Source organism: Mesocricetus auratus, unplaced genomic scaffold (assembly GCF_017639785.1).
Source record: "Mesocricetus auratus isolate SY011 unplaced genomic scaffold, BCM_Maur_2.0 Super-Scaffold_6730, whole genome shotgun sequence".
Classification (NCBI taxonomy): domain Eukaryota; kingdom Metazoa; phylum Chordata; class Mammalia; order Rodentia; family Cricetidae; genus Mesocricetus; species Mesocricetus auratus.
In genome coordinates this window covers 93,587,469-93,601,080 of record NW_024429184.1, presented here as the reverse complement: position 1 = coordinate 93,601,080, position 13,612 = coordinate 93,587,469, and the positions used below count along the sequence as shown (strand labels likewise).

Here is a 13,612-nt window from a genome sequence, read left to right as displayed (position 1 = left end):
ACCCAGCTCAACACACTATTTTATTCCGTCCTCGGACTTGAGGAAATATGATTTTTCTCCTTTTAAAATAATTAATGCTTCAAAAGTTTTTCTTTATTACATCTATTTGTGGGAGTGAGGTAGAGGTACGGGTGTGGAGGTCTAATTGGTTCTCTCCTCCCTTCTACCATGGTGGATCCTGGAATCAAATTCGATTGTCAGGGTTGACAGCAAGCACTTTTACCTACCAAACTATCTTAAAGCTGGGTTTTATGGGGATTTTGGTTTCGTTTTGCTTTTGTTTTGAGACAAGATCTGCACCTCAAGCTATTCTTGAATTCATAGTAGCCCTGCTTCAGCTTTCCAAGTGCTGTGAGTTAAAGGCGTGAACTACGTCTGGCTGTGATTCGCTTTGTATAGTGAGGAAATATGATTCAAACACTGGGTGAGTTTCTGTGGCCCTACAGGTAATAAGTGACAGTAATAAGTGACAGAATGTGTCACCTGCTACATCTGAGTACAAAGCTCTCTCGCTCTCTCTCCCCTCCCCCCCCCTCCCCTCTCCCTCCCTTCCCTTTGTTTCTTTTTTTCCTCTTTTGGATTTTCAAGACAGGGTTGTTGTTTTTTTCCGGACAACATCACAATGTAATCTATTTCATCATATCTTCCAGATTTTACAAGTACGAAGTAATTTAGGAAGTTATACAAGGTAAACAAATTTAAGGAGTTTGGATATTTAAAAATGCAACCCCCCCACAGTTAGCTTAATATTCTCATATGCACATAGAGAAATCTAAACTCAGACACACATAAACAGGAAAGAACAATTTTCCTGTTAAATAACAAAGGAATGATTGTATTATTCAGGATTTTTTAGTATACTGCATAGAGAGTTCAGTGTATAAAGTTCAATCCCCAAAGCATAAATAAAAAAATCAAGCAGATGTTGATGAATGTCTTGATTTATAGATGGCCTAACTTACTCAGTGAGGCCCAAGTCTCAGTGAAAAACATGAAACACAAAGTGGACATCTCCTCAGGAATCATACCTGAGGTTGACTTCTGGCCTATATATGTGTTTACATATAAATGAAATTGTGCCTCAAGACAGTGTTTCTTTGTGTAGCCCTGGCTGTCCTGAGAATCACTCTGTAGAACAGGCTGTCCTTGAACCCACAGAGATCTGCCTGCCTCTGCCTCCCACACGCTGGGATTAAAGGTGTGTGCGAGGCACCATGCCTGGCAAAACCCACTCTCTTGAATCACATTAATGAATAAGAGCCTCCATGTCCTCACAACCCTGAATGTAACAGAAATTTAGTAAAGGCAATTTTTTTCTGTATCAATCTTTTTACTGATGAAGAAACTGAGAGTCACGATATTTATCAAGGTATTATTTGTCAGGATGATGCCACCAACAAGTAGTGGCAGAACAGAAATGAATTTTAAAGTGGAAGCTACCAGTTGCCCAAACCTAAGATTCTCAGCTATGCCCAGTGCCAGGGAAGGTGCCAGAAAGAAGCCCTGTGTCAGCCATTGTGGCTTTCCGTCCTATCTCCCATTCCCAGCTGCTGCCTCCTCTTAGATCTGCACACTCAAAACATTCCATAGAAGGTTGGAGAAATGGCTTAGTGGTTAAGAGCACTGGCTGCTCTTCCAGAGGATCTGGGTTCAAATCCCAGCACCCAAATGACAGCTCACAACTATTTGTAGCTCTAGTTCTAAAGGATCTGGCACACTTACACATACATAAATATAGCCAAAATGGCAATGCATAAATAAATAAATAAATAAACGTGTTTCGTGGTGCTGGACTTTGGTCTGAATGCCTGGTACTCCAGTGATTCTGAACAAACGAAGGGTTGGGGGAAGGTAACCAGTTTCCTGGCTGCTGCTGAGCTGCCAATAATCGGCTTTAACAATGGCCAGCAGGCTGGCTATGCAGCACCTAGATCTCTTTAACCTGTTTAAGCCTCAGCATTTTCCCTTCCTCTGGTCTTCAGTTCATGGAATTTGGGGCAGCAGCCTGAGAGCTACAAGTATAAGCCATTATTCTGTCCTAAACATCTCCATCAAAGAGTAACTCATGATACATACTAGCTGGGGGCATTGTGAGCAAGGCTCCTGGACTCCAGCTGAGAAAAGACCCAGTGCATTTGGGGGCCATGCCATCTTGAATGAGAAATGTGTGTGGTAGCTAAGTGGAGTCATAGCCAGAAAGGCCCAGACGTTCCCATGGTCAGAAGCTGGCCATCGGTTATAACAATTGGGATGGAATGTCTTCCCAGCACTGTGGGGTGGGCACTTGGAACATGTAAACTTTGATTTGGAGAAAGAAGAGAAATGTGATTCTCACACCCAGTGTGAAGGAGCACACATCACTTGTTATAAATGCTTAAGTACAGAAAACAAGCAGTCCAAAGCCACAGTATCCAGATTGCTTTCAAGAACACAGGCTACGAACTGTGGGAAATGGACACTCGGAATGTGATCTTGACATTAAAATATTGACTTTTACATTATTTATTTAATCTCTGCCTGATAACCAAGACAATGTCTTAAAGGATTAGAAACTGACTTGTTCTTTTTCTGGCCGAGAGTTTGATTAAGAAAGTAAGAAAGTGAACTGATGGGCAAAGGAGTTAAGACTGGGCTGGTTTAACCCACAGAAACAGTTGACCTGAACAAGGGGAGCTCTTGGTTCCCAGATTGATGGCTGCGTGGAAAGCATTGGACTGACCCAGACCCCTTGAATGTCAGTGAGGAGGCCTCACATAGTAATCTATGGGGCCTTGGGTAGTATTTACCCCTGGCATACAAATAGACTTTGAGTGCTCATGCCACAATATGGAGGCTCTTTCAGCTAGGACTCTTGGGGGAGGGCCTAGGCCCTGCCCTGGATGAAATTACAGTCACTGGAGATCCACCATGGAGGGCCTCACCCTCCTTGGTGATCGGAGTGGAGATTGCGTGGGGTACTGGGGGACCTGGTGGGGAGGGCGGGGGAGGAGGGGAGGGAGAGGGAGCTGGGATTGACATGTGAACAGACATTTAACTCTACAAGTGTTCATTAAAAACATGGGCTGGAGAAGTGGCTCAACAGTTGAGAGTACTGACTGCTCTTTCATAGGACCTGGGTTCAGTTCCCAGCACCCACGTGATGGCTCACAACCATCTGTAATTCCAGTTCCAGGGGATTTTATGCCCTCTTCTGACCTCCAAGGGCACCAGTCATGCACATGATGTACATACATGATGTAAAACACACACATAAAATGAAAAATCAACAAAAAGTGGGTTATGGTGGTACCTTCCTGTAATCCCAGCACTTGAATAGACAAGGGGATAGCGAATTTGAGTTCAGCCTAAACTACCAGAACCCTAACTAAAAATAAAGATGCTGTGATGATTGGTTTTAATTACTGACTTCACGGGAAGTAGAACCATCTAGCAGTTATAGCTCTGGCTATGTCTGTGAAATATTTTCTTGATTAAACTAATTGAATTGAGGAGATTTGTCCATTGTGGGTGATATCACTCCCTAGGCAGAGGATTTCTGGGCTGTGTGGGCTAAGCAAGCATGTTTGCATTAACTTATTACTCTCTGCTCTTGGCTGTAGATGTAATGAGACTAGCTGCTTCAAGGTTTTTTTTTTTCTTTTTCTCCTTCATCCCCATAATGATAGACTGTAACTTGGAATTGTGAACCAAATAAACCCTTTCTCCTTTAAACCACTTTTGTCAGGATTCCCTTCACAGCAACAGAAAATGCAACTAAGACAGCTACTAAACAAAACACACACACAAATGAAGCAGCCTAAACAACCCTTGAAAATACATTAAGTAAATTATGATACAGACACCCAGTGAAAGTCAATGAGGCCATTAAAAGCCAAAAAATATCTAATGGTACAGGAATAAATACACATGTTGTCAAATGTAGAATGATGTATTGTGCAGTCACAGTTTTGTTTAAAATTTACGTGCTTGGGAAAGAGAGTTGGGGTTGGGGATGTAGCTCAGTTGGTAGAGTGCTTCCCTGGCACACACAAAGTTCTGGGTTCAATCCCCAGCACTTCATGGTGGTTCATGCCTATAATCCCAGCAGTGAGGCAGGAGAATCAAAGTCAAAGAATGCTCAGCTACATAGAGAGTTTGGAGCCAGCCTGGGGTAGCTGAGAGACTTTTAGAAAGAAAGAAAAGGGGTGGGGGAGAGAGACAGAAAGGAAAGGAAGGAAGGTGTGTCTCTAAGTGGTAACTGCTATATTCTTTTTATTTGCCTGTATTTTTCAATTTCCTATATCATGAAAATGTACCTATATGTGTATTCACGTACACTATAAAGAGAGAGAATAATATGAGTTTATTTAAATGAAATGAACCAGGCATGCTAGTGCACAGCTACAGTACAAGAATTCAGGTCTGAGACCTGGTCTCAAAAAAAAATCAGAGAGAAGGGAGGAGAAGGAGAACCAGGCCCCACGGCATTTGGAAAACAGACAAGAGATAACTGGGTTGTATTATTGGGACCCTACCTCAAAAGAATAAAAAAAAAGGAAAGAAAATAGGAGAGAAATGGGCATATCTGCCACTGCCTATCCTTATTAATTTTTATTTTCCATTTGATACAATTTAGAATCAACTGGAAAGAGGGATCCTCAAATGAAGAATTGCCTTGGTCAGCTGGCCTGTGGCTGGCATGTCATTGTCTTGATTGATGAGGAGGAAGGGCCTCGCCCACTGTGGGCGGTACCACCCCTAGGCAGGTGTGGCTGGGGTATATAAGAAAAATTTGGCTGAGCAGGAGCCTGTAAGCAGTGTTCCTCGTGGTCTCTGCTTCAGTGCCTGCTGGAGCTCCTGCCCTGACATCCCTCAGTGATGGGCCAGAACCTGGAAGTGGAAGCCAAATAACCCCCTTTCTTCCCCTAAGTTGTTTCTGGCCAGAGCTGTTTTATCGAAGCAACAGAAAGCAAATGAACACTGCCTCCCACTTGGCTTACATAATCATTTTTAATAGCTGTGTTTCCTGAGACCCAGATGCCAGTTGTTCAATACCAAGCTCCCAACAGTTCTATTAATAAGTGTCACCCTTATCAATAATTTGCAAATAAGGAAATTGGGACAGTAATTTAAGTAATTTCGCTTAAGGCAAAAATTTGTTCACTGAAGGAACAGGATTCAAACTCAGCTCTTCCTGGTTTTGGTGCCTAAATGTGTGTGCCTGCCCGCTGCCTTTCCAGGCTGTTGTTGTCAAAGGCACACTTGGGATCTCATTTGGCTGGACCTTTCGGGAGGACCCTGATTTTCTATGAATGTGTTCCTTGTGCTGGAATGTTGGTCCTTAGTGTGGTGGGTGTTAGTATTCAGGCATCTGTCCTGGCCTGTCCTGTCCTTGGGGTTCTGACAGGATTCACCCTCAGCTGCAGCCACTAAGAACACCACCTGTGCACATTCACTATGTTCCCTTTTAAAAGAGCCATGCCTACCTTTCATTCTTCTCTCTCTCTCTCTCTCTCTCTCTCTCTCCCTCCCCCTCCCCCTCTCCCTCTCCCTCTCCCTCTCCCTCTCCCTCTCCCTCCCTCCCTCCCTCTCCCTCTCCCTCTCCCTCTCCCTCTCCCTCTCCCTCTCCCTCTCCCTCTCCCTCTCCCTCTCCCTCTCCCTCTCCCTCTCCCTGTCCGTCTCCCTCTCCCTCTCCCTCTCCCTCTCTCCCTCTCTCCCTCTTTCCTCTCTCCTCTCTCCTCTCTCCTGCTGCTCCTGTCCTTAGAGGCTGGTCTCACCCTCCTCTTTCCCCTTTTTATGATCCCTTTCCCTAATTAGAAAAAAAATTAAAACGTTCTTGAACCCCGTTGCATGGCACATGGCATCTTTCTCTCACAAGCCATTTTTCTTAAATTATAGCAGTGGGGCTGAGGCTGTGGGACCTTGAAGTGAGGGTGGGACACAGATAACTGGACATTCCTAGTAAAGGGGGTTAATGTCATTTGAGGTACACTCAGGCAACAGATCACCTAAAACAAGTAAGCTAAACTCCAGAGACCTTCTTGCTTCCTGCCTTGCCACGTGATCTCTCCCGCTCACACTCTCAGGATGCCCAGGAACTATGACTAGGACTTTCACCACAGCCCTGGGTTCATGAAATTTTAGAACTCTGACCTAAATAAACCTCTGTTCTTTGTAAATTCCAGTTTCAAGTATTTTGCTGCAGTCCTAGAAAACAAACTATGATATATACAAAGTTCCTAACTTAAAAAAACAGATTATAGAACCTATTAAGAATTTGAGCCTTCCTTGCTGGGTGGTGATGGCGCACACCTTTAATCCCGGCACCTGGGAGGCAGAGGCAGACTGATCTCTGTGAGTTTGAAGCCAGCATGGTCTACAAAATGAGTTCCAGGACAGCTAGGACTGTTACACAAAGAAACCCTGTCTTGAAAACTCAAAAAGAAAAGGAAAAAAGAAAGAATTTGAGCCTAGCTGGAGAGATGGCCAAAAGGTTTAGAATGTTTGTTTCTCTTGTAGAGGACCCAGGTTCAATTCCCAGCACCTACATGGTGTCTTACAACCATCCCAGTTCCAGATTATCTGAAGCCCTCTTCTGAGCTTTGTGAACACTGGGTACACACATGCTGGTAAAATATTCATGCACATAAATTAAGATAAAAATCTAAAAGAAAAAAACCTTTCTGGGCAATAGCAGCACCCAGTGCCATTATGATGAATGAAGAGGTGTTGGAAATACAGAGAGGCAAGGTGGGTTTTTTAAGTTTCTTTGGGGGGGATGCTGCACAGGTGAGGGGAGGATGTGGAGGGCCTGGGAGGTGCACAGGATTAGGGTGCATGATGTGAAATTCCCAAAGAATCAATAAAGAATTGTGATGTTTAAAAAAAGAATTTGGGCCTAAAGAAAAAAAAGGGAAGCACGGTGAAGATAAGGGCAAACCTTGACAGGGCTCACCCATGTTACCTTGAGGAACCCAGGTTAGTTTCTCAACCTAAAACAGTAATTCCAAACTCAACAGGAACTTCGTCTAGCTGAATAAAATTAGTCAACAGGTAGCCAGACAGGAATTGACAGCAACTCTAGGTCAAGGGTAAGAATAAACAAAATATGAGAGTGAGCCAAGACATGTGGAAGATGAGGGTGGAGCCCTGCAGAGCTGTCCAGCGGTTCCAGAGGCGCTGCCAGGGAAACTTGCCTCTGTGGCTTCCTGAAGGAGGTGGAGTTTAAATCCAAGAGAGAAGGGTCTTCCTTCCATCAGGAAATGCAAGCTAAAGCAGCACTTAATGACAGCGAAGTGTCCTGTACAGGAGGACACTGACTGGTTCCTACAGAATCACAGTGAGATTACCCAGGCTTTCCCCACTGGACCTCACACAATCCTGTTCCCATCATGAAGTGTGGCTTACACATTTTCCTTCTTGCAACAGCCTCCTTACTGCTGTCCTAACACCAGTGTCAGTTTCCCATGTACATGCTTGACTGTCCCCCATGGGCTCATAGATGTGAGTGATTAGTCACTAGGGAGTGGTACTATATGAAAGGATTAGAAGGATTAGGAGGTGTGGCCTCCTTGGAGGAAGTGTGTCACTTGGGGGTGGGCTTTGATGTTTCAAACGCCCACTGTAGGCCCACTCTCTCTACTGATCAGGATATAGTTCTCAGCTACTGCTCTAGCACCTGCCTGCATGCTGCCACGCTTCCTGCCACGACGATGATGGACTGACCCGCTGAAACTATAAGCTAGCCCCAATTAAATCTTTCTTTTGTAGGAGTTACCTTGGCCATGGTGTCTCTTCACAGCACTAGAACAATGACTAACACAGAAGCTGGTATCAACGACATGGAGCTTACTACCTATACAGTGAGCCAAGTATTTTATAGTTAAAATGATGAAAGATAACTGAATAACTACTATCAAATTGAACACATTACCATTTGTGTGTAAACATGAAATTTCTGTCAGTTTCCTATGGTTCAACTTAATGTTCACATTCATGGCTTTGCATTTATTATAGTATATTATCTCATTTAATCTCCCACAATAGCCATGTAAAATGAGTCTAAATAATTCACATAGTATATGACATGTTTACTTCTCAGTTCCCTGCCTCAGCCTCCCAAGTCCTGGGACAGCAGGCATGCAACACCACGTCTAGCAACTTTCTGTATTGTTTGGTTTTCTGTCTTTTGAGACAGAGTCTTAATGTATAGCTTGTAACTGGCCTCAAAGTTTCCTATGTATCGCAGTCTGGCCTCAAATAGTAATCTTCCTTCTTTAGCCCCTCAAGTTCTGGAATTACTGCCATGCACACCAAACCCAAGTTCCTCCATTTGGTTTTTATAATATAACTTATTTGTCTTAGTAGCTTGTCCTGCTCTCAGAAACTTTCCTTAACAAGCTGGCACTCTCCCAACAGATTCTCAGAGATTGGTTTTGGTCAGACACCCCCAACTTTTTCACTCATGTCTGTGGAAAACTTTACACCCAGTCCTGCAATTTGTGGTGACCACTGATATGCTGACCAGCCCATTTTTGTTCAATCAGACCTTGGATTTCAGAGCATCAGTCTTTCCAAAGTGATATTCCCCCACTCCCATCACCTCCTACCCCCACAAATGCCTTTCCCAGGCCGTGTACTTCCTTGTTTGGGTCCCTGTTCCTTCCTTTCGTTTCATCTTCTTTACCCTAAACCTTGGAGTCTTAAAATCACTTGCTATTCATCATTTCCATTCCTGAATATATTCAAGATGACTGAAAACGTGTTCATAAAAACACTGTACACACTGTTCAAAACGTCCATGATGGTTAATCTTGGCAGCCGACAGGATTTACTCACTCTGCATGTGTCTTTGTGAGGGTGTCAGTAGAAAGGTCTAAGTGAGCAGAGAAGGTCCACCCTAAAGGTGGGCAGTACCACATCCTGAGCCAGGAAGGAAAAATCCATCCAAACACCAGAATTTATGTGTTTTCCTGACTGCGAGCACAATATGACCAGCTGCTTCACACTCCTGATGTCATGCTTTCCCCAACATGATAGACCCTCAAAGTCTCCAGAATAAACCCTGCCCCATCTAAATTGTTCTTAGTCGGGTGTTTGGTCAGAGCAGTGAGAAAAACAACTAAACACATCGCCCCAAAGTGGAAACAACCGAAACATCCAGTCTGGCGGATGAGTAGACAAATTGTGGTGTAACCAAACATAAAGAGGAACCAAGTGCTGATGAATACCTTGAATATATTATGCTAATCGAGAGAAGTTATACTAGGTGTGGTGTGCACCCTATAATTCTAACTGCTTGGGAGGTGGAGGCAGGAGGACCAAGAGTTAAACTCATCCTTTTCTATATCAATTCAGAGAGTTCAAGGACAGCTTTGGCTACATGAGACTCTACCTCAAAAATAAATAGTAAATAATTGAAAGAGAGAAAGAAAAGGAAGAAAATAGTCTGACCCAAAAGCCACACATTGCATAATTCAAGTCCTAGGAGATATCCAGGACAGAAAAGAAAGTAGGTGATTGATTATCTGGGTGCAAGCAAGGAGGAGATCTGGGAGCGACTTCAGACACACAGGAGACTTAATGTGGTTCTGCAACCAGTGGCAATGGCTACATAATGTAGGGATTGTGCCAGACAAACACCAGATGGTGCATCATCATCATTATGATGATGATTATTGCTATGATTATGATTATGATTATGATTACTGAGACAGGTTTTCACTTTGTAGCTCTGGTAGGCCTGGAACTCACTATGTAGACCAGGCTGGCCTCTAACTCATAGAAATCCCTCCTGCCTATGCCTCCCAAGTGCTGCAGATGGCATGTTTTAAATGGTGAAATTCATGTTATGTATGTCATATCTCATTTTAGAAATTACTCTAATTACCTGTGGTTTGAGTCAGCTAAGGTTTACTGTTTTGGGTTTTCTTATCTGGGAAGTCTGGATTGTAGAATAGGGGTCACTCTACAATAAATTTCAGCAACTATTATTCCAGGAGAAGGCTGTGGCCTAGAAATGAAGGGATCAACTGTTCCTGGTCAGTTCTCCCTCAATCTGAACTCACTTGGAACCTTGGGGCAGCACGTTAGAGATAAACCAACTCCTTTGTTTGATGATAAGCCAATCGAGTGCCTGGCCAGGGTGCTTCCTCAAAGTCACAGAATGAATGAGTGTCATTCTTAGCTTGCAACCTGGTGGTCTTCTTTCTGGGAGCCCATGCTGAATTACACAAAAAGGCTTTCCTTTCTTTATTAGAAGTCCCTGTTTCCAATGACAGAAATGCTGCATTTCTAGTGCTTCCCTAATATCTGAAACAGGTTTATTTCAGAGATATTTTAAGAGACAACCTATTGCAAACATCAGTTCATTTGTGCAATTTGTTATTTTTTTTTTGTTGTTTTATTGTTTTCTTGAGACAGGGTTTCCCTGGGTAGCCTCTGCTGTCCTGGAACTCACTCTGTAAACCAGGCTGGCCTCAAATTCATAGGGAGGCACCTACCTGTCTTCCAAATTCTAGTATTAAAGGTGTGCACCACCACCCTGCTCATTTGGGTAATTTGTTAAGAAAAGAAGTTGGGAGCTGGTAAGATGGCTCAGCAGGTAAGATGCTTGTTGCACAGACCCGAGTTCAGATCCTCAGCACTTACCTTAAAAACAGAACAAAAATGGGCAGGGCAGCCTGTTACTGATAACTCTAGCACTGGGGGCGGGGTGCTGTGAGGATCTCAGAGGCTCAGTGGCTACCCAGTCTAGCTAATTAGTAAGCTCCAGGTGCTGTGACAGACCCTGGTTCAAAAAAGAAGGTGGGGGGTCTGGAGAGATGGCTTAGTGATTAAAAGTATTTGTTGCTCTTACAGAAGCTCTGGGGTCAGTTCCCAGCACCCATACCACACAGCTCCCAACTGCTGTGAGTCCAGCTCCATGGGATTTGCTGTCCATTTTGGTCTCTAGGGGCACCTGCACACGACGTACACATTTGTAAGTTTAGGCACATAAAAAATACACATTAAATAAATAAAAACAAGATGAGCTGGGCATGGTGCCATGCCTTTAATCCCAGCATTCAAGGGCAGAGGCAGACTTCTGTGAGTTCAAGTCCAGCCTGGTCTACAAAGCAAGTCCCAGGCCAACCAGAGCTACATGGTGAGACACTGTTTCAAATAAACAAGCAAAAAAAGTAAGGGGGAGAGTGGTGGAGATCCAACGTTAACTTTTGACCTTCATGGGTGCACACACACATGCACATCTCTCTCTCTCTCTCTCTCTCTCTCTCTCTCTCTCACGCACACACACACACACACACACACTCACACTCACAGGTTTATTGAGATCATGTTCCTAGAGGTCTAGAAACACTATGTTGGCGTTTGCTTGGCTCACATCAGATGCTGTCTCATGCTGGAGGATTGGTGTGAGTGTGAGTGGTGTGAAGACTTGAGATGCTGACTTGCTTATAACATTCGTCTTCAGAGCAGCTGGCTAGCCCCAGAAACTGACCATTCTAGCAACAACACTACCTTTTCAGCAGGGTGCAGGCCCCATGTCCTAAGTATCTTCCATAAGACCCTACCTCCTAAAGTATCCACCACCTCATGCTACCACCGAAGACCATGCTCTTCAACAGTTCTGCCTTCCTCATTCTGATACACTGAAAAAGATGGTAAAAGTATATCATCCTACAAAACAAGGCCAATATTCATAATCAGAACTAATCTTGGTGACACACTGTAGGAAAGGCCCTGGGCTGGCCTCTTTGGGACACTGTTTTAGACCTAAACACACATCTGTACTTTTAAGGATGGTCACTTGAGCTCAGCCTGGTAAGACACCAAGATTTTGTCAAAAAATAAAATAAAGGCCTGATGAATTGAGTAGAATTTTACCCAAGGAGCTGGCCTTTATGAAAGTACAGATTACAGATATAAGACAACCTGTGTAGAAATTCCCTTCTAAAGGAAAGAATCAATGTGTTGGGGGTTCTGAATAGGAAAATAATGTATTGGGACTTTAAAGAGCAATCCTTGGAGGCAGTGGCTCTTGGGCTGGGTAGAAGGGACAGGCTTGGTGGAGAGCAGCAAAAATAAAATGCAAAGCCCAAATGGATGAAAAAGTATTAGAATGGATGTCAGAATATGTGCATGGAATTGTGGAAAAGAAAGGAAGAAAGGCTACAAGATGGCTCAGCAGGTAAAGACACTTACAGTCAAGACTGACCACTGATTTCAATCCACAGGATCCACAGGACAGAAGGGGAGAACTGAGTCCTGCAAATTATCCTCTGGCTTCCACACAGACACCATGGCATGCTCATACCCCCTGGCCCACAAAATTAATATACATGTATATTAATATATGTAATGCATATATAACATAATAATATATAATAAAAGATTTTAGAATGACTACAAGGGCCAGATTCTGTAGAACTAGTCATATCAGGTAAATAGGCAACAGGCTGGTGGGGAAAGGTGGAAACAGACTCTTATTCACTGGGCTATACCCTTAGGGGAAAAGTCATTATTTATTAAAATCCTTGGATATCCACAACCTCTGGGGATTAGGATTTTACTTGTAGGTATGTTTACTAAAAAACATAAGGATGCTTACCAAAACATTGGTAACTGTAGAAAATCCAGACACCGAACTATAGTGACTGGAGAAATGGCTCAGTAGCTAAGAGTGCTTGCTGCTCTTGTCAAGGACCAGAGTTCAAGTCTCAGCACACACATCAGGTGGTCACAAGTGCCTGTAACTCCAGCTCCAGGGGATCCAGTGCCCTGTTCTGGCTTCTGTGGGCCCCAGCACACACATGCACAGACATAATTGCAGGCATACACAATCAACAAAAAGTAAAATAAATATTTTTTAAAAAGAAGCAAAAATATCTAACCATAGAGACTCATTTACGATTCAGGGGACGTAGGGAAATGTTCATGTTATTTTTAATTGTCACAATGTCTGGGGACTTCTCTGGCATTTAGTGGGTGGAATCTGAGATAAGTGTCTTTGGTGTATAAGACAGCCTCCTACAATGAAGAATTACTGGACTCAAAATGTCAATGGGGCCAAGGTGAAAAATCCTTGCTTTAGAAGATGGTGCCACAACACAGAATACTCTACAGTCATTACAGGGAAGGAGAAGTACCTTTGAAAGACATTCATGATATCCAGCAAAGAAGGAAAAGGCATGCTACAGTATGGCATATGGAAGTATTCTAAAAACCTTTAAGTATGCAAAAAATCATTTTTATTTTCTTTTTTGTCTTTCTATATTTTATAAAGTTCAGTAGTCAAGAACATGTAAAACTTATAAATAAAAACAACAAAAAATGCTGAACACCAACAGTGTTCCAGACAGCCCTGGGAACAAACCCTGATAGGTCCCTGCCCTCATGAAGCTCCCAGTCTAGTGATGGAAGGACATGGGGCTCTAGAGAGGAGGACATGGGAGAAAAGCCGAGAGAATTTCTGGGAAGAATAAATGCAATAAAGGAAATGAAATAAATACAACAAAGGAAATGAAATGGGATGGCAGGCAGGAAATGGGGGAAGGAGGCGTGGTGCTTCCTTGGGCTAAGATAACAAGAAACGATGAGTGATAATAAAACCATATCACCTGCAGAGTTCATG

General features: G+C 43.3%; 1 protein-coding gene across 1 annotated transcript in view; it reads left to right on the top strand.

Moving 5' to 3' along the window:
- The window catches only part of Pde6a (phosphodiesterase 6A), a 90,599-nt gene that overhangs the window by 12,412 nt on the left and 64,575 nt on the right, over positions 1-13,612 (top strand). The gene's annotated exons all lie outside the window — the stretch shown is intronic.